Consider the following 22726-nt stretch of genomic DNA (forward strand, 5'->3'; position numbering starts at 1 on the left):
ATGGGCTAACAGGGAGTTGTTTTTGTGGCATTCCAGTTCTGATTTGAGTGACTGTGAAATGACAGTCATAAAAGTGTGCTATTTTCTTAATTTCTCATTGCACCAGTAACCAAATTGTGGGTCACTTGATAAAGATAAAAATCATCATCCGTTGATGTAGGAGCTCATCTATCCCTTCTCCGAGGTGTCTTAAATCATAGAAGAGATTTAAGGAAAATGCTAGCCTTAAGTTCTTGTCTGCACTTTATTGGGTAACTAAGTACTGAACCCATTCAACAGATTCAGGGGAAAAAAGCAAACGAAGACAATTCTTCAAGTGAAAAAAAAAAGAAAATTTTAAAAGAGGATGGTGAATCACATAGAATAAAGGAGTAAGATCCTCTAGTTTTAGTCCATTGCGTTATAATAAACTAGCATACACTGAGCATCCACTATGTGTCAGGCACTGTGCTAGACAGCCCTAAAATCTTTTTCTCATTTAATTTTTGAGGCAAATTTAGTAAAGACTTACATGATTAATTTTAAGCATAGCAGGAAAGAAGCAGAAGAGTATCTTGACTTTTTCCCTTCCCTACACTATACATTTTCTCCATACATAAGTTTGCATGAATGAACAAATGAATAGCTTCAAATAAGCTTTGAAGGTTGTTCCTTTCTTTGAGGTCAGGGTAGACACAGAACTTGGAAAGTAAGAGTATTCTACCAATAGACACTACTTACCCTTTACCACTGAAATAAATGATCAAATGAAATAAATGATAAAGTTATTGATAATGTCAAGTTCATATTAATAAATATTTACTGAGTACACAGTGAGCCCAGTACTATATTGGACAGTATAGGTACACTGGGAGGGGCTGTTTAAGACAGAACAACTCTTCTGTGGGCAAGTATGTCTCTCTGAGCTCCCTATCAGCCACTCAACGGATATTTAAAGAAGGAAAGGAGAGAGAAATAACATCAACAAAATAAATGAGCTGTTGTATGCAACTTAATTTTATAGAAAATTGATATGAGGCATATTCAAGAGGGAAACAGCTTGTGGGAAATGGAAAGTACATTTATTAATACAGTTTAAATCAATTAATATATGAATTGATACCCTCATTATAATCATTATACTTTGCATTTGCAGAACATATTGGTCTTCAGAAGTTCAAGTTTTTGTCTGAAATATAAGGTGACTGAGACACTATACCATACACGCCAAGCCAAAACGAGAAATCAAGTTCCATCTAAACTTAATTCTAAATAGGTATTCCTATGAGAAAAGTATGTGTAACATACAGAGTATGGATTAAAAAAAATTGAAAGGCAGAGTCAAGATGGCGATGTGGGAAGACGGGGAGTTAGCGTCTCCCCACAACTAGGGCACCTGCTGGCCGCTGGTGGGGAACTCTGATGCCCAAGGAGATGGGAGGAACCCTAAAGTGAACCGGTAGGATGCAGAGGGACTGAGGTGGGGAGGAGAAGTGGAGGCCAGACAGGATCTATGCCCCTGAGGCCAGGGAGATCAGGACACACAGGCGGGAGGGGCCCTGCGGGAGGAGCAGGAGAGGAGCAGAGGGCGATTGCCCCGCCCACTCAGGCCAGGGAGACTGCTGAGCTCCCAGGCCCATCCCCTGCCCTCCAAAGCCCCCTCCAGGCTGCATGGGTCCTTGGGGGCATAGGAGGGAGGCCGGGGAGATCAGGAGAGGCAGGCAGGAGGGACCCTCCCAGACTGGAGGAGCAAGAGAGGAGAGAAGGGCATTTTCCCCGCCCACTGGAGCCCTGGAAGCCTGCTGGGCTCCCAGGGGAGGTACCCTGCCCTCTGAGAACAGGGGTGGGGGGCACGCCTGGGCCCCTTCTGTTCCTTGAGCCTAGGTCCCACCTCCCACAGACCCCAGGGACTTTTCCAGCCTTGTGGGTCCTGAGCATTGGCCCCACCCACCACCCAAACCTCACCCTTGCTTAGGCCCCGCCCCCTACAGCCAAGGCCTTTCCCCCCCCCCCACCCCCCTGCCTTTTTCTTTTCTTTTCTTTTCCCTCCTCCTCTTTCTTACTGTTGTGGTACTGGTGTACCTTCCGGTTGTTGTTTCATCTATATTTTTATTTTTATATTCTTTCTAACATATCTGTTAGTTTCCTAGTCTAATTTTATTTTTTACTTTGTTAACGTTCTCTTTATTTTTTTTTTTTGTGCCGCTCCATGCAGCTTGCAGGATCTTGGTTCACAAGCTGGGGGTCAGGTCAAAACTCCTGTGGTGGGAGCTCTGAGTCCGAAGCACTGGACAAACAGAGAACCTCAGACCCTAGGGAATATTCATTGGAGTGAGGTCTCATGGAGTTCCTCATAGCAGCACCAAGACCCAGCTTTACCCAACAGCCTACAAACTCTAGTGGTGGAAGCCTCAGGCCAAACAACCAGTAAGACAGGAACACAGTCCCACTCATTAAAAAAAAAAAGAGGCTGCAAAAAACTATGTCACAGATGAAGGAGCAAGGTAAAAACCTACAAGACCAAATAAATGAAGAGGAAATAGGCAATCTACTTGGAAAAGAATTCAGAGTAATGATAGTAAAGATGATCCAGAATCTCGGAAATAGAATGGAGGCACAGATTGAGAAAATACAAGAAACGTTTAACAAACATCTAGAAGAAGTAAAGAACAAACAAACAGAGATGAACAACACAATAACTGAAGTGAGAAATACACTAGAAGGAATCAATAACAGAATAATTGAGGCAGAAGAACAAATAAGTGAGCTGGAAGATGAAATGGTGGAAATAACTGCTGAGGAGCAGAATAAAGAAAAAAGAATGAAAAGAATTGAAGACTATCTCAGAGACCTCCGGGACAACACTAAACGCACCAACATTCAAATTATAGGGGTCCCAGAAGAAGAAGAGAAAAAGAAAGGGTCTGAGAAAATATTTGAAGAGATTATAGGTGAAAACTTCCCTGACATGGAAAAGGAAATAGTCACCAAGTCCAAGAAGCACAGAGAGTCCCATACAGGACAAACCCTAGGAAAAACACACCAAGACACATATTAATCAAACTAACAAAAATTAAATTCAACGAAAAAATATTAAAAGCAGCAAGGGAAAAACAAAAAATAACATACAAAGGAATCCCCATAATGTTATCAGCTGATTTTTCAGCAGAAACTCTGCAGGCCAGAAGGGAGTGGCAGGATATACTTAAAGTGATGAAAGAGAAAATCCTACAACCAAGATTACTCTACCCAGCAAGGATCTCATTCAGATTCAATGGAGAAGTCAAAAGCTTTTCAGACAAGCAAAAGCTAAGAGAATTCAGCACCACCAAACCAGCTTTACAACAAATGCTAAAGAAACTTCTCTAGGTGGGAAACACATGAGAAGAAAAAGACCCAAAAAAACAAATGCAAAACAATTAAGAAAATGGTAATAGGAACATACATATCGATAATCACCTTGAACGTAAAATGGATTAAATGCCCCAACCAAAAGACACAGACTGGCTGAATGGATACAAAAACAAGACCCATATATATGCTGTCTACAAGAGACCCACTTCAGACCTAGGGACACATACAGACTGAAAGTGAAGGGATGGAAAAAGGTATTCCAGGCAAATGGAAATCGAAAGAAAGCTGGAGTAGCAATATTCATATCAGGTAAAATAGACTTTAAAATAAAGACTGTTACAAGAGATAAGGAGGGACACTACATAATGATCAAAGGATCAATCCAAGAAGAAGATATAACAATTATAAATGTTTATGCACCCAACAGAGGAGCACCTCAATACATAAGGCAACTGCTAACAACCATGAAGAGAGAAACTGACAGTAACACAATAATAGTAGGGGACTTTAACACCCCACTAACACCAATGGACAGATCATCCAAACAAAATAAATAAGGAAACACAAGCTTTAAATGACACAATAGACCAGATAGATTTAATTGATATTTACAGAACATTCCACCCAAAAGGGGCAGAATACACTTTCTTCTCAAGTGCACATGGAACATTTCTCCAGGATAGATCACATCTTGGATCACAAATCAAACGTCAGAAAATTTTTAAAAACTGAAATCTTATCAAGCATCTTTTCTGACCACAACGCTATGAGATTAGAAATCAATTACAGGAAAAAAAAAACTGTAAAAACACAAATACATGGAGGCTAAACAGTGCACGACTAAATAACCAAGAGATCACCAAAGAAATCAAAGAAGAAATTTAAAAATACATAGAAACAACTGACAATGAAAACACGACAACCCAAACCTATGGGACGCAGCAAAAGCAGTTCTAAGAGGGAAGTTTGTAGCAATTCAATCTCAGCTCAAGAAACAAGAAAAATCTCAAAAAGAAATCTAACCCTATGCTTAAAACAACTAGAGAAAGAAGAACAAAGAAAACCCAAAGTCAGTAGAAAGAAAGAAATCATGAAGATCAGAGCAGAAATAAATGAAATAGAAATGAAGAAAACAATAGCAAAGATTAATAAAACTAAAAGCTGGTTCTTTGAGAAGATAAACAAAATTGATAAACCCTTAGCCGGAATCAAGAAAAAAAAGGGAGAGGACACAAATCAATAAAATTAGAAATGAAAAAGGTGAAATCACAACTAACACTGCAGAAATACAAAGGATTACAAGAGACTACTACAAATAACTATATGCCAATAAAATGGACAACCATGAAGAAATGGACAAATTCCTGGAAAGGTATAATTTTCCAAGACTGAACAAGGAAGATTTAGAAAATATAATCAGACCTATCACAAGTAATGAAATTGAAACCATAATTAAAAATCTTCCAACAAACAGAAGTTCAGGACCAGATGGCTTCACAGGCGAATTCTATCAAACATTTAGAGAAGAGCTAACAGCGATCCTTCTCAAACTCTTCCAAAAAATTGCAGAGGGAGAAACACTCCCAAATTCATTCTATGAAGCCACCATCACCCTGATACCAAAACCAGAAAAAGACATCACAAAAAAAGAAAATTATAGACCAATATCACTGATGAACATAGATGCAAAAATCCTGAACAAAATACAAGCAAACAGAATCCAACAGCACATTAAAAGGATCATACTCCATGATCAAGTGGGATTTATCCCAGGGATGCAAGGGTTCTTCAATATACACAAATCAATCAATGTGATACACCATATTAACAAACTGAAGGAGAAAAACCATATGATCATCTCAATAGATGCAGAAAAAGCTTTCGACAAAATTCAACACCCATTTATGATAAAAATTCTCCAGAACATGGGCATAGAGGGAACCTACCTCAACATAAAAAAGGCTATATATGACAAACCAACAGCAAGCATCATACTCAATGGTGAAAAACTGAAAGCTTTTCCACTAAGATCAGGAACAAGACAAGGATGTCCACTCCCACCACTCTTATTCAACATAGTTTTGGAAGTCCTAGCCACAGCAATCAGAGAAGAAAAAGAAATAAAAGGAATACAAATTGGAAAAGAAGAAGTAAAACTGTCACTGTTTGCTGATGACATGATTCTATACATTGAAAATCCTAAAGATGCCCTTGAAAACTACTAGAACTAATCAATGAGTTTGGTAAGGTTGCACTTTACAAAATTAATGCACAGAAATCTCTGGCGTTCCTATACACCAACAACGAAAAATCAGGAAGAGAAATTAAGGAAACAATCCCAGTTACCACTGCAACAAAAAGAATAAAATACCTAGAAATAAACCTGCCCAAAGAGGCAAAAGACTTGTACTCAGAAAACTATAAACCACTGATGAAAGAAATCAAAGATGACATAAACAGATGGAGAAATATACCATGTTCTTGGATTGGAAAAATCAGTATTGTGAAAATGACTATACTACCCAAAGCAATCTACGGTATCAATGCAATCCCTATCAAACTACCAATGGCATTCTTCACAGAATTAGAACAAAAAATTTTACAATTCGTATGGAAACAAAAAAGACCCCAAATAGCCAAGGCAATCTTGAGAAAGAAAAACAGAGTTGGAAGAATCTGGCTCCCCGGCTTCAAACTATACCACAAAGCTACAGTAATCAAGGCAGTATGGTACTGGCACAAAAACAGACATATAGATCAATGGTACAGGATAGAAAGTCCAGAGATAAACCCATGCACATGTGGGCACCTAATTTATGACAAAGGAGGCAAGAACATACAATGGAGAAAAGACAGCCTCTTCAATGAGTGGTGCTGGGAAAACTAGACAGCTACATGTAAGAGAATGAAATTAGAACACTACCTAACACCATACACAAAAATAAACTCCAAATGGATTAAAGTCTTAAATGTAAGACCAGACACTATAAAACTCTTAGAGGAAAACATAGGAAAAACACTCTTTGACATAAACCACAGCAAGATCTTTTTTGACCCACTTCCTAGAGTAACGGAAATAAAAACAAAAATAAACAAATGGGACTTAATTAGACTTAAAAGCTCTTGCACAGCAAAGGAAACCATAAACAAGACGAAAAGACAACCCTCAGAATGGGAGAGAATATCTGCAAATGAAACAACAAAGGATTAATCTCCAAAATATACAAACAGCTCATGGAGCTCAATATCAAAAAAACAAACAATCCAGTTGAAAAATGGGCAGAAGACCTAAATAAACATTTCTCTAAGGAAGACATATAGATGGCCAAGAGGCACATGAAAAGATGCTCAACGTCACTAATTATTAGAGAAACACAAATCAAAACTACAATGAGGTATCACCTCACACCGGTCAGAATGGCCATTATCAAAAAATCTAGAAACAATAAATGCCGGAAAGGGCGTGGTGAAAAGGCAACCCTCTCGCACTGTTCGTGGGAATGTAAATTGTTACAGCCACTATGGAGAACAGTATGGAGGTTCCTTTAAAGACGATAAATAGAACTACCATATGACCCAGCGATCCCACTACTGGGCATATACCCTGAAAAAAACCATAATTCAAAAAGAGTCATGTACCACAATGTTCACTGCAGCTCTATTTACAACAGCCAGGACATGGAAGCAACCTAAATGTCCATTATCAACAGGTGAATGGATAAAGAAGATGTGGCACATATATACAATGGAATATTACTCAGCCATAAAAAGAAATGAAATTGAGTTATTTGTAATGAGGTGGATGGACCTAGAGTCTGTCTGTCATATAGAATGAAGTAAGTCAGAAAGAGAAAAACAAATACCAGATGCTAACGCATATATATGGAATCTAAAAAAAAACAAAAATGGTAGTGATGAACATAATTGCAGGGCAGGAATAAAGAGGTAGACATAGAGCGTGGACTTGAGGACTTGGGGTGGGAGGGGGAAGCTGAGGCGAAGTGAGAGTAGCATCGACATATATACACTACTGAATGTAAAATAGTTGGCTGGTGGGAAGCAGCAGCATAGCACAGGGAGATCGGCTCGGTGCTTTGCGATAACCTAGAGGGGTGGGATAGGGAGGGTGGGAGGGAGACGCAAGAGGGAGAGGATATGGGGATAGATGTATGCATACAGCCGATTCACTTTGTTGTGCAACAGAAACTAACATAGTACTGTGAAGCAATTATACTCCAATAAAGATCTATTAAAAAAAATTGAAAAATCAAGTGTGTAGAACTTAATTCTTGAGTAATAGTTAATAGTTATAAATAAACATTAAAATCGGTAACTATTTACTCATTTGTTTCCAAACACTGACTAAAAGAGCCACAGCAAAAAAAACCAAACAAACAAAAAGAAAAAGCCTAAAATACTATTGGAAACAGTAGAGACCAGCTGAAAAAGAAAGAGTAAAAACTATTAATGCTGAAAATCAAAGAAAATATTTTTAAATGAAAAATAAAAACATTTATAGAGTGCATCCTTGTGCCCTGAGCATCTTTTAACAGCCTGGCTTCTATAAAGAAAAACTGCAATTAGTGATATAAATTACTGTCTTTATAGACAATGAGAACTATGCAACAGAATGAATTCCCATTTTGGTGATGCCCCAGGAGAGTTATACTAGCTATACCAACACTTGGGCCTGCACATCTGAGGCACGCCTGTCATCTTCCCTGCCTCCATCTCCTACTGCCGTACTTTGCCTACTTGTAATTTTTTTTTGACATTTAAATGATGTTTTACATTTGTTTCTTTTTTTTTTTTTAATATTTATTTTTGGCTGTGTTGGGTCTTCGTTTCTGTGTGAGGGCTTTCTCTAGTTGTGGCAAGCGGGGGCCACTCTTCATCGCGGTGCGCGGGCCTCTCACTATCGTGGCCTCTCGTTGCGGAGCACAAGCTCCAGACGCGCAGGCTCAGTAGTTGTGGCTCACAGGCCTAGTTGCTCCACGGCATGTGGGATCCTCCCTAGACCAGGGCTCGAACCCGTGTCCCCTGCATTGGCAGACAGACTCTCAACTGCTGCGCCACCAGGGAAGCCCACATTTGTTTCTTTTTAAATTGAATATATTCTCACAGCTTCTTCCCATTCTTTGTGGGAAGAAGGGGAATACACATGGAAAAATAAATATTAATTGGGCTGGAAGTTCTGGGCAAGACCTTTTTATAAGACTATGAAAGCATTTCAAGGTTCATCATTGGGCTGGTCTAGCATTTGGAACAAATGAAACCAGCATCAGAGATATCAGTGTTGGCATTTCAATCTTGGGCAGATGGACAGGGTCCTCCATCTCCAAAGTTGACATGTTTTTAAAGAGGTCAAATATGTCACCTGAATCTATGTGCAATTTTTTTTTAAAGCATCACACAAAGATTAAATACACAGATACACCAGAGCAAATCAGCCTTGGAATGGAAGCCTCAGACTTCATTCCAAGCAATTATCTTCCCATAGATCTTTAATCTCCAAATAAATAGCCACTTCAAGTCTACAGAAAAGTATGGGGGGAGGGGAGGTTTAAAAAAAAAAATCTTTGACAACTAACAGAATACCTCATGTTCAGGAAGCAGCAAAACTTTTCTTTGGTTGGGGGGTTGGTATTTGCTTTTTTTGTTCTTTTGTTTTGGGGGAGGTTGTTTGTTTTGATTTGGAGGGTTTGGGTGGTAAAATCTGCACTTTTCATTTGTTTCTAGGTCATTAGTCCATTCAACAAGCATGAGCCAGATGCCTACATGCTGGTGCTGGGGGAAAAGAAATGAACTAAAAGGAGGTCACAGACAGCTGGGAGGACAATCACAGCCAGGAAAGTACTGGGTCCAAGGTGGCTACGCAGGAGGAAAGGGTGCACAGGAGTGGGTTAAGGACTTTGAACTATATCCTGAAGGCACTGGGGAAATACGGAAAGCAGAGTGTGATATGATTACATTTTAGAAAAAAAATCAGAGTGAAACAGAAATGGCAGGTTGGGATCAAGGAGATCCGCTGGGAGATTTTCCAGGGTGCTCTGTGCCAGTTGAGGAGATGAGTAAGTCTAAAACCCCACCTCTGCACTCAGCTCTCCAAGCCCTCCATTCCTAGAGCAGGAGCTTTCATTCTACGAGAAGGGGAGCTTTTATCTTCTCACAAAGGTGTGCTCTGCTTCCCAAGTCCTGAACAAAGGGCTGCATCCACCCATATAAATGTACGTTTTTCTAATTCATAAACTCAGAGAGGGCTCCTTGTTCTAATTCACACAAAGACAGCTGTATGAGCTGGGTGGTCCTCAATCTCGTAATTATTTAAGTGAGAAATAATAAGGTCCAGATCTAAAACAGAGAGGATAAAGAGGGGAGAAGATATTCACAGTGTCTATTCATTCACCAAACATTTTGAGGGCCTAATTTGTGCCACCCTCCAAGTGTACAAAGGGAGTCATAACTTAGCTCTGACCTGGGACAGGTGACAGAGTCAGATGGGAGGTGATAGAAACAAACGCATTTCAAATATCAAACACCTGAATTGCCATTTGCCTTCTCAACCTGCTCTTGATCTTAATGTTCCCGTTCTAGTTAATGTATTCGGCACTCCAAAATCTCAAAACCCCAGAATCAGCTTTGATTCTTCCTTGCCTCAATCAGTCAGACTTGTAGGACTATCCACTATCCCTGCAATACAGCTCATACTTTGCCATTTCGACTGCTTCTGCTCCAAGTGCTTACTACTTTCTCCCTTGAACCTCTGAATTAAACTTACAGCTGTTCTCCCTACTTCCATTCTCTTTGATGTCTAATCCATTCTGCTTTGGCAGGATCTTTAAACCCAGTGATGGCCAAGTTCTTATCAAGGAGTATCCATCTCATAGAGGATAAAGTTGAAATTCTTTAGCATGACACTCAAGTCACACTGTAATGGAAACCCAAGTTTCCTCTCCAAATTTATCTCCATTTTCTGATTATTTCTGATGATCATTTTGCCTCAAATATCCTTATCCTCCATCTCTGATGATCAAAATCCTACACCCTACACACTTTCCATGAAGGGCTAGCTGTCTTGTGAGGCAGTGAGCTTGCGGTGCTCCAGAAGAGGCTAAACAATTCTGGCATTGAGTAGGGGATTTGCAGGATCAGTAGTTCGCAAAGCCTAGTTAATCATCAGAATCACTAAGGAGAGATTTTGAAAGGTTCAGATTCCTAATCCCTAACTCTAGAAACTCTGATTCGATAAGTTTGGAATACTGCCTGTGAATCTGTATTTCTAAAAGCTTCCATAAGAGCCAAAATTGTGAATCTCCCCAAATGACTACTTAAAGTCTGTTTCACTGTTACATTTCTATAACACGAATCCTTGCCTGGGCCTCCCAGAAGGATGCGGTTGTTTCTGCCCGTGTAGATAGCATTTTTCATACTCTGTCTTATCTTACAACTATTCAAATCTGTTTCCGTCACCTCCATGACGCTGCATGATCTTGAGGTCCAGAGTCCTGTATCGCACTCACTCACAGGGCCAGAATAGTCTTTCTATAAAGATTTGCCAAATTAAATTGAATTTGCTTGCAGTAGATTTGAACTATGCTATTTTCAGGACCAAAAAGGAATGAGAGTCTAAACAAAACTGAAAATGGCACTATTAAATACAGAAGTCTCCTGATAGCTGGACTTTGATCTTAGTGTGAAAGATTAGCAAACCTGAAATGTATACTTTTCATTGAAACCGGATGCACACCATTAGTACAAATGCAAATGTGAACTCGTATAATAATATTCCGTTGGGTTTCAGACTCATTAGCCCCTCGTATGTCAACTCCTCTTCTTCCGATGCTGATTTGCCCTTTCATTCTTCATGTTTGCTCCTTTTCTTTACCTTGAATTGACCACTGGAAGTTATTTTAGGGCATGATGATAGATTCTAAAACTTAGAGGCACAAAACTGCAACAGAATCTTTTTCACTCTATGGAAATATGCCCATGAAGTACTACACCATTATGGAAAGCAAATATATAGACAGTTTTTTGGCTCACAAAATTACATTTTACATTGTGCGTTTAAAATATGTAAGCAAGGCCAAGAATATATAAAAATTTACAAGTAGATCTTTCAACTAATAATATAGGCAAGTTTTCTAAAAAAATCAACTTTACTGAAATATAATTACAGATAATAAACTATATCTACTTCAAGTTAACAATTAGATGAGTTTGGACCGCTGTATACACTCATGAAACCACCATCACATACAGAACATTTACTCATTCCCAAAAGACAATTTTCTCTAAATAGTAAACACTCCAAAAGCAAACCTAAACTAAGTACATAAGAGATTCCCTCCTCTTTCCAAAATACATTTAATTGGGTATAAATTGCGTAAACCAGTGATTCTCAACTGGGGTGATTTTACCGCCCAGGAGTCATTTGGCGGTATCTGGAGACAGTTTTGGTTGTCTGGATTTGGGGTGGGTGCTACTGATCCCTAGTGTTTAGAGGCCAGGGATGCTGCTAAACATCCTACAATGCACAGGACGGCCCTGTACAACAAAGGACTACTGGCCTAAGATGTCAATAGTGCTGAGGTTGAGAAACCCTGGTATAGATGTCCATGTCCGTAACTGACCTTGAATGAGGCAATACAATATTCACTTTCGAAGTCTTCGCATTTGCTTATTGTCCTGCCTGAAATGCCTCTCCAATGCCCTCCAACAAACCTATGAAGAGGGTACTATTTTTCTCCCCATTTTATAATTGAAAGAAACTGAGGCTTAGAGAGATGAACTAACTTGGCCAAGGTCATACAATTAGTATGTGGCAGGGCTGGGATCTGAATCCAGGTCCTTTTACTCTGGAGCCTGTTCTTAAATTCTATGTGATACTATTGATTTTTCTAAATAAAAATACAAGCTCTATGTCTGGCCTGGGCACTTAGTAAACAGTCAATATATCTAAGCAGATATTAACATGCCGAATGTACACAGTCACTAATTCAATAAGAGAAAGTAACTTCTTTCTGTCAATTAGATATTATTTTTTTTCCAAATTATTGGTGAATGGGAATATATCTTATGTTCTTGGGTGTCTTATTTGTACCAAGCACGAAAGCCTCTTTTCATTCAATCTTCCTGGGAACACTGTGCATGGTTATTAGTAACCACATCTTTAACATGAGGAATCAGAATCTCAGAGTAAATTAATTACAATAGTGTTGGGATTTAAACCAAGATCATCTGGGTTTGTCTGTTTATTTAACTGTACCAAACCCTCAGTAGCTGCTATTATAAACCGAATGTTTGCGTCCCTCTTAAATTCCTATGTTGAAGCGCTAACCCCCAGTATGATGGTATTTTGAGATAGGGCCTTTGGGAGGTAACAGGTCATGAGCGCAGGGCCCTGATCAGATGGGTGAGTGCTCTTATGAGAGGCACCAGTTTGCTCTTTCTCTCTACCTGCCAAGTGAGGACACAGTGAGAAGGCAGCCATCTGCAATCCAGGAAGAGAACTCTCACCAGAACCTGACCGTGCTGGTTCCTTGATGAAGACCTGCCAGCCTCCAAACTGAAAAAATAAATTTCTGTTGTTTAAGCACCCAGTCTACGGTATTCTGTTATGGCAACCTGAGCAGACCAAGACAGCTGGAAATTATAAAACTGTACCAAAAGAACACTGTTTCTCAAATTCTCTCTTGTTTCTACCCTCAGATATATCCACTCTGAGATAAGGAACTTTTACCCTGTTATCTTCAACGTCCTTCTAAGGAACTTTTTTCTGAATGTCTTCCTATACTGTAGCTAGAATAAAATAATCTACACAATACACCAAGCAATGTGTGTAGGCAGAGTAGGCTCTACATAGACATTATTGTGTTGTGTTTTTTAAACCTGTAAGTGCTTTTCAGTGTTTATTCTTTCACTGACATATGTTATATTAACCACCCCTTAAAGCTTTTGGCAGGTTCGATCAGCAGTCTCTCTCTTTGTGAAGGCAGTATTCTCTACGTCCCTACCCCCAATACCACTGTATATGGTTTGTTCACTCATTTCTGCCACCCTAAGCTGTACTGAGAAGTCCCTTCTGCAAAAATCACACACGCACAAAAACCCTACAGCTTTATTCAAATTGGCTTAGGGAATTCCTCTAGGCCTCTCCTTCCTTTCTGCTGTGCTCCTTGGTGCTTTCTGCAGTTCCTACCATTTTCCTTCCTATATTAGCTCAAACTTTCCAACATATCTTGGTTAAACTTGGAATCTAGATCTCAACTTCCTGTTTCATCACTGACCCTTAAGTCCCAAAGGATGCCCTGCTAGGCATTGCTCAAGCTCCAGGTCCCCCAAATCCCTCTGCCCTAATGTGGGGTTCTTCACCACACTGGTGACCTTCCCTCTGCCCTAGGCTCAGCATGGGGAAGATGGATTAGGCTCTTCTTTTATCACAGATCACAGTCTGCCCTGTCTCAGAGTTCTGCATGTATGTGCCTGTCTCCCCACATGGAAGAGAGCCCAAGCCCCATTTATTCTCATATGTCCCGGCTCCCCTAGCACCAGGCCATGGCTGTGCTCAAGACAGGAAATGAATTAGACTGAACTGAGGCTACAGTTGTATTCTAGTTCTTCAGAGCTTTTATTCTTCTTTTCTTCTACCCTTCTAGCTCCATGATTCCCCACCCTTCTTTGATCCCACTTTGCTTTTATTCTTGACACTTTGGGCAAAAGTCAGAAGACCTGTATGCAAATCAAAGCTTTGCTACTTGCCACTGGACAAGTTATTTAACCTCCCAGCCTTCATTCAGTCATCTACTATAGAGAAGAGAGAGAAAGAGAGGGAAAGAGTATCTGATATATGTTAGCATTCAATAATTGTTATTTGTCACTATTAGTATCACTATTGTAGCTTGAAAATGGCCATGGTGAGAGTATTTACACCACTGAAATTAGTAAACACTACAAATTGGGACTTTTTTTTTAGACAGCTGCTTTACCAGCACACCACTAGGCTAGTACTGCATATTGAAATGATAATATTTTTGATCTATTAGGTTAAATAAATCATTATTAAAATTAACTTCACCTGTTTCTTTTTACTTTTTTGATATGCCTAGCAAAGAATTCTAGATTACATTGTGGTATTCTTTTTGGCTGGCGCTGGGCAAGATAGACCCTAACCTACATGGCAGCATCGCCCCATCAACACCCCACAGTATGGTCTCCAGGGATGCCCCTCCGAATTCCAGTGCCTCTGACAATTCCAAAGCAGCCTTGGGCCCTGGAGCATCCTCCTTCTCAAGCCTCCCTCGTACTCTCCCCTGCGGCCTCTCCCCTGGCACCCTCAGCTGCCTCATTCTCCTTTGGATCATCGGGTTTTAAGCCTACCCTGGAAAGCATGCCAATGCCAAGCATGTCTGCTCCAAACACAGGAATGAAGCCCACCTTCCCACCATCAGCCTCTGCAGTCAAGGTCAACCTTAGCGAAAAGTTCACGGGCGCGGCCGCCTCCGCTCCTGTTCACAACTCACAGAGCGCACCCTCAATGCTGCCATTCTCCTCGGCCTCCAAGCCGGCATCCTCTGGACCTCTCAGCCACCCTGCACCTCTCTCGACATCATCCAGTTCCTTGTCATCCAAGTCCTCAGCCTCTCCCGGGGCATCCCTGGGAGAGCTCAGGTGCTCCAAAAAATGGTTTGAGTTGATATTTGCCACCTTAATCAGCAGTTCTCTCTTTGAACCATTGTTCTTCCTGAGTCTTCAGGACCCTTGCATGGTCTAATCACCTTGACATTCCAGACAGATCTCTCCACATCCTTGTTTGATTTGCTGTGGGTTAGGTCCCTTCCACAGCTATTAGAAAAGTCTACTCACAGCACCCAAGAACCCAATATCTCTATTTCAAGGGTCCTTATCCACTTCATCGCAGTTCCAGGTGGCAACAAGGTAAGAGCCAACTCAATGCCCATCAGTGAAAAAATCCTAAGGCTCCTTATACACAGAAGTTCCTTCTTCTTTTACACTCTCTCTCCAGTTACTGAGACCTCATCTTCTATTCCTGGCCCAGGGAGAGAAGGAGAAAATTCTACGAGGGACAAAATTACCCTAATATACAAAAAACTACCTTTGATGTTTCCTAGCTGCCCCCGCCTCTAACTTTTACATTATATTAAAGCTTCTTCATAATGTATTAAATATGAGATTCTGTTATTACAAGGTTAGTAAAAAAATCATGTTTTTCATGGGTCTTTTAGTTACTGCTTAGATAAATAAAAGGGAGAAAGGTTTATTACTTGTTTCTTTTTTTACTTGTTTATTAACACTGATATAAACAATAAGACTCAGTAGTCTAGTAGTCTAGGTATGATGTGAAGTGGTTTGACTGCTAGGGTCATGGCAGTAGAGATGGTGACAAATGACCAGATGTGGGTTATACTTTGGAGGTAGAACAATAAGGTTTACTGGATTAGATGTGACAGGTGAAGGAAATCAAGGAATCAAAGGTGACTTCTGGGCGATGTGGCTGAGTAGCTGTGTAGTGGTGTCATTAACTGAGCGTAAGAAGAAGACAGAGGAGGAGCAGATAGGGGAGGCGGTTTGCAAGTCAAGAGCTCTGCTTTGGACAGGTCCTCATTTAAACACCACAGAGGTGCTGAAAATGACTCCAAGAGTAATTTTATTTTCCCCATTTTACAGATGAGGAAACTAAATCACAGAGAGGTTATGTAACTTGGCCAAGATCATTTGACTAACTCACTCCATGGGATGTTTTCCTTTACACAGCAGCATAGAGGTTAAGGTTGCTGAATTCTAATCCCAGGACCACCATCTACTAGTTGTGTGACCCTTTGACAAGGGATTTAATTTCTCTGAGCTGTGATTTTGTCCTTTTGAAAATGGAAAGTTTCCTGCTCAGGATCTGTGTGAGGGTTAAGTGAGACGAGATAGGCAATGTACATGACATAGCATATAATAAATGCTGGGTAAATGTTAGCTAATATTATAGTTGGTCACTTTCAAAGCTAGGAGTATTGTTGTTGCCTTATGATCTTAGGTTTACTCCAACTAAAAGGACCCATCTAGGAGGTATTATTTCTCCATCCAATTGTCCTTTAGCTTTGGCACTAGTTGAAGACTAGTTATTAAGACTAGCTACGACTCATTATGAAGACTACGTACCAGGATGACAACTTGGTCGTCTGTGGTGGATATATTCTGACATCTAAAAATTAGGTGGGGCGGGTAGGAAAGGGGGCGGAGATGTATAAGTGAAACCTGAAATAAAGCCTGACTAAGTAAAGGAAACATCAGAGACAAAAGACAAGATACAAAAACTCCACTGAAAGGGTCTGAAATGACCAAAGAGAAAAAGTCCCAACCTTAATCAGGGAAAGTTAGTTTCATCAGTGAAAAAAAATAACCACACACATGATACAATCAGGCAGTAGAGATCTTGATACTGGAAAACCAAAGGTGAGGAGTATTCAACAGCATTTCCCCCACGCTCACCTCACAGGAAGAACTGGTCCAAAATTAGCAAGATTGAGGGGTCTTAGTTTAAATGCCTGGAAAATTCCTTCCCTGGAGAGCAGCCCCCTCCACCATCCCCATGGACACCCTAACTTCAGAATGCCTTTGGTGATACCATCCCTTCTCCATCAATGGCCAAAATACACAGCAGTGAAAAATCACTGACAACTGAGGGCAGGGGTAGGGTAGGGGAACGACCACTAAACAGTCACCAAAATGGTGCCCTTTCTATAACTTTGAAAAGTAAAATGAGGACGCAATCATTAATTTTAGTATGAAAAGCTATCAGAGGAAGCAGGGCAAAAGCAAGACCCCAGAGAGACAAGTGAAAATGGCTAACGTGTCATGCCTTTTCTTTTTCAGAAGTATAGGGTCCACCCCACCCCAGTCAGGCTTCCTCCAGGTTGGATCCTGGCTACTCCGCTGGTGTGGGGTCTCTGGTGCCTGCAGTCTGGGGAGTCGGTCTAGTAGAACTGTTCAGAGCAAGAGCTCTGGAGACAGGCTGCCCAAGTCTGAACCCCAGCTTACCTCAAGCCTTTCAGTCATAATGGAAGAATTACTGGAGTAACTGGGCAACTCACTTAACCTTTCAAAGACTTTGTTTTTCTCATTATTAAATGAGGGAAAGAGTATAGTAACTGTATCTAGTATCTAACTCTGCAGGGTTGCTGTGAGATGTCAGCGAGGTAATGCACGTAAAGTACCTAGCATGCAGCTTTTAATAAGCATTTACATTATGATGTCATTATCTGTAGTTTCATTCTGATTAGACCAGGATTTCTCATTGGGAATGAGCCTTAAAAAAAACAACTGCCAGGAATTTGTTCCTTTTCAGTCTACTTCTGCGGCTTGCCACTACTCTAGAAAAGAATATTTATTGAGTACTAAGTGCCCCCCAAAATTGCTTAAAAAATAGCAGGGAACCATTACTTAAAGTCCCAAGAATAAAAAAAGAGAGGTGGGAAGATTAGACAAAGGTGGACTTCAGAAGTTCTCTGAAAGAGATGAAATCAGTGAGGAGGGGTAAGAAAAGCCAACTTTTTCATACCTATGAAGGTTAGGATCGTTTCTAATCTGTCATAAAGAGTTGTGACTTCCTCTTGTACGTTTTTATTTTTCTTTCTTTTCCCAAACATATCATAGAAACCCAGGCAACCATAAAAGCTGTGTTGACTGGAAGCAAATACGAAAGGGGAGGGTAGAAACTCTATTGTGCGTCTGTATCTTGTTTCAGTAAGAGCTCCAGGAGAGAAACCCCAGGGGAAAGAATATGTGGTGGCTAAAAGCAGACAGCCAACCAGTTACTCCTGGGGACCCCCAGACAGTAAAGAAGACACAAATGAGGTGGTTGCCTGGGGGGACGCCTGTCAACTCCACAGCAGCAACTCTGGAGGGATATGCCCCAGCCCAAAGCCCCCAGGTGATTTCCTCCTCAGAAAGGGCAGCCTGGGATAATGGCTAGAACGCTAGACTGGTGGGCAGAAAGGTGAAGGTAGTACTAGGGTAATGTATTGCCAAACCAGGATTCTTTGTGAGTGAAAAGGAAGACTACTCAAAGTAATGCTGGTCAACAGCTCATACCAAGAACGCCAGGGCATGACCCTCGTCAATGTCCGCTGTCCTACTCTTTGCACAAACACATAACTAGAAGACTAGAAGCTGCATGCTGGGGAACAAAGAAAGAAAGAGTGGATAAGTGATGAGCAAGGAAACAAACTTTTTTTTTTTTTTCATTTTTTCCCAAAACAAGCAACTTTTTATTGAAGTATAGTTGATTTACAATGTTGTGTTAGTTTCAGGCATACAGGAAAGTGATTCGGTTTTTTATATATGTATATGTACATATATGTGTGTGTGTGTGTTTGTGTGTATTCTTTTTCAGATTCTGGAAACAAACATTTTTAAAAGGCACTGCTGGTGTACCAGGCCCTTGTGGAGTAACTTTATATTCATGATCTCATGTAATCCCTTACAGAGTGGGAACTATAGAGGAAGCGATGTTGCTGGAATGTGAACTGAAGACTGTCTGAAGTTAAAACCCTTCATCCCTTTTTGCCCCATCTTACCACCCTGGTTCCAGCACTCATCACCTCATTGGCAGGCTGTAATGGCCACAGTAGCTACTCTTACTGAGTACTTTGAAAACTCTACTGGATACTTTGTATATGGTGGTGCATTACAATCATCAAAAACCTGCAAGGCAGTAAGGAAACAGAGGTTCAGAAAAGTTAAGGGCCACATGGGGGTAAGTAGTGAAGCTGAAACTCAAACTCAGGTCCGTCTGGCTGCAAAGCCAATGCTCTCACTCACGAAGCTGTAAAGAGTGATGGGATTAAACTGAGAGTGAGGGGGAGTGGACCCGCAGGGCTGTACGGCACAAGCAGATGGAGAGACAGGTCGGTCACAGTAGCAAACTTTCCCACCCAGTCCTCGGCTCCCGCCAGGCCCGTCCTCCCTGCCACCTAGACCCCCTGCGCACGTGGTCCTCGCCACCCCTTTGCAATTAATTGACCACACCGTTCTCCCGTCTTATAACCATCTCCCCTTCCTCTCTACCAATCTATAAATTAGCTTTTGTCATGGTGACACTTTATTTCCGTCACAGTGTTTTACTCATACAGCTCTGTTTCCTGCCTGTCCTGGCTGTAATTTTTCTCTGCATAGAGACTCTAAGCAACTTTCAGAACTGTGACTCTCAGTCCCTTTAATATCCCACAGTGACTAGAAGGCTACAGTCATGTGGTAAGAGGTGGTTAAACCCTCCTGCATTAGGGCTGAATGCTTGTAGCACTTTTCCTCCCCGACCCCAACATCGAAAGAGGAATTCCCCAGGAGAAACAGAAGCTACTCTTTCTCACACACACACACATCACCGTCTCTCTAAGTCTCTTCTGACTTCTAAATATCACCAACTCTCAATTTTCATAGACTGTGCTGGAATGACAAATGCATTAAAAATGAAAAATATAAATAATCCCCAGAATTGCATTTGGTCATTAGTTTCTTCCTCCTCGCTTTGAACCAATCTGTTAAATTGACTTCTCTAACACATGTGCATGCTTGACCTTGCTCTTGGGCCAGATTTTTTCAAAATGCACCAAAATTCACTAGATGATATGTTCCATAAGAGGAGGGACTAAAGAGTTTCTCAGTACCTGGCACATGTAGGTGCTTTACATGTTTTTTGAGTGAATGAGGCCCAGATGGATGATGGCTGTCCCAGCAAATGCCAGGTTAGACAGAGCCCCAATAATTTCTGTGTGCTATGTAAGCCCCTAGAACTTAGGTGCAATCTGAGTAAAAAGAGGAACTACGAATTGAAATTAAGTTGTCATGCCTGGGCCAAAATAAGTGGAGGTTTTAAAAATAGAAAAATAGAAGTTAGGTTGGTTATAATTCTTGAACACCGACATTGCGCATGAAGGCTCATACCAACTACAGATGTGTAGGAGGAATAAGAATTTTCTTGTCATTTTACTGGAAAATAAAAGAACAAAACAAAGACTATTAAGCACCTAGTAATCTAGTAAATCCTCAAAATAAGTTTACTTTACCTGACTTACAAAATGTGAGTAATAATGATATGTATGGCCTTTCTTAAGTTAAAGAAATGAATCAGGTATTGATCTGGGTGGGGCATAATTCATCATACCTAATTATAAGTACATCACCCCTTACATCATATTTTTTTTCAGAGCATGATCACAGAGTCAATTTTTCACAAATATTTGTGGGGCAGATTACGAGTTGTCCCTCTCTTATTCTTAGACCCTTGGTCATACAGGTAGAGATTACATTTCCCAGCTTCACTAGCAGTTGTGATCATGTGATTTGATTCTCCCCAATGGAATGTGAGAGTAAGAGATAAATATAATATATATTCTATATCACTTGCTTAAAAGGAAATTGCCTGCCTTAGGCTTCCTCTCTCTGTTCTCCTTTGAACTGAAACACAGGGTATACCACATGATTTAGCTTTGTCTATGCAAATGAGCATCACTCCCTAAAAGGCAGAGCAACAAGGTGAAAGGAGGAGGCTGGACCCCTGATTGGCCTCACAGAGAGACATGACTTCTATCTTCTTTTAAGTCACTGTATTTTGGAGTCCTTTTTCCCAAACCTTAGCCTTTTCCATATTTAATACAATTTGAGAGAGATTTATCTGTCTTCTCAAGGGCTCTCTTAATCCTTGTGTATCAAAATCATTCTTCTTTGAATCATCTAATCAGGTTATCATCTTTACTGATTTTGTCTTCTTCAATTGTCAACTGATCTGAATCTGCCACAGCCTCCTTTTTCAAAAGCTTTGTGATTCTCCAATGCGCTTTTACAGACTTCTTCTTAGTATCTTGACTCTCTTGCAAGGTTTGCACTTTTACTCATCACTCAGTTTACTTTGCATTCAAATGCTCACAGCCATGGACTTAGAAATAAGATGGGGAAGGATATTTATGTGTGGACTAATTTCACTATTAGCCAATTCACTGGTGAATATTTTATGTTGTAAAAACTTTTGCTTCTCCCTATGATCTAACTGCAGGGACTTGGATAATGTTACGTAAGTGCCAAAGTATCATACCTGAGAAGAATTTCAAAAGGTATTTAAGAAAGGGGGAGCTTGTTGTATGTATATTTTTTGTGGTTAATCTAGATTTTTTTAACATGCAAACTTAACAAACTCTAAATTTCATAAATATTTTTAGCCGCCTCTTAAACACTGCATGTATCCTACAATGTTTCAACCCTAGTCAGCCATCACTCTTTGAATTTAAATTCTATGGCTATCTAGTATTTTGGTTCTATCCTGTTTTGATTTGTCTAACCAATTAGACATTATTATTACTGTTGTTGTTTTATACAATGTTTTTATTTAACCACATATTAATCACATATTTGCTCACCATTTCTTTTTGCAACTCAGACTTCTCATTCATGCTCAAACCCCAGAGAGGACCGGCTTGTGGCTATAAATTCTTAGGAGAGATTTTTTCCCTCCATTCAAACCATGGTCAAACCAGACAAGTTTACTGTCCCATTCCACACGGCAGATTCATTTGGAGTTTAACCTTAAACTGAGCTTTGTGTGTGGGTCTCTTATGAGATCCCCAAGTTAGGCCAATCTTAGGCATTATCTTTTGCCTTCTAAGTCCTGTGTATACATCAAAATAAAACCTCAGGGTCACCAAGGTTTGTCAGATAACCTCAAATGAAATCTGCTTTGATGTTCATTTGCCCTCCAGGTTCCCACTTTCACTTAGTTTTCAACCTCTGCGAATGTCTTCCTTCCTTTCTTGCTCAGAGATGTATTTTTAAAATATTCTTTATATTCCATTCATTTATTTCGGTTGTTTTCAACCGGAGGATAATTCAGGATACCTAACCCTCTTGCTGCTAGAGCTGGAAGTCTGCAATCCTCATTTTAAACAATTAACATTTTCCTAAATAAGGTCTCTGCCACAGTGTAATAGTAGTAATAATAATAGCTAATATTCACTAAGCATTACTATAAGCTTAGTACTGTTAAATGTGTTTTATTTTATTAAGTCATCTAATCCCCACAATACCACTAGAAGATCAAACCCAGATAATCTGACGCCAGAGCCCATGCTATTAACTACTACACATTCTGTGTCTACAAAGCTTAGATGACAAAGGAGGGTTCAATTTCATACGTATAGGAAGAAAAATATGCAAATCTTTCCTAATTAATGCAGCCAGTGAAAACTTCACAGACTTTCCAGGAATTGTTTTTCTAGAACTAGGAATGAGTCATACAAAACCTCTTGATAGGCTCTGTGTTTGAGATGGAGTCACAGGTATAACATAAAGCTAGGATGGTGATAAAGTTTCATCATATATGCCACATCTTTTA

The sequence above is a fragment of the Balaenoptera ricei genome, chromosome 1, assembly GCF_028023285.1.
Source record: "Balaenoptera ricei isolate mBalRic1 chromosome 1, mBalRic1.hap2, whole genome shotgun sequence".
Classification (NCBI taxonomy): Eukaryota; Metazoa; Chordata; class Mammalia; order Artiodactyla; family Balaenopteridae; genus Balaenoptera; species Balaenoptera ricei.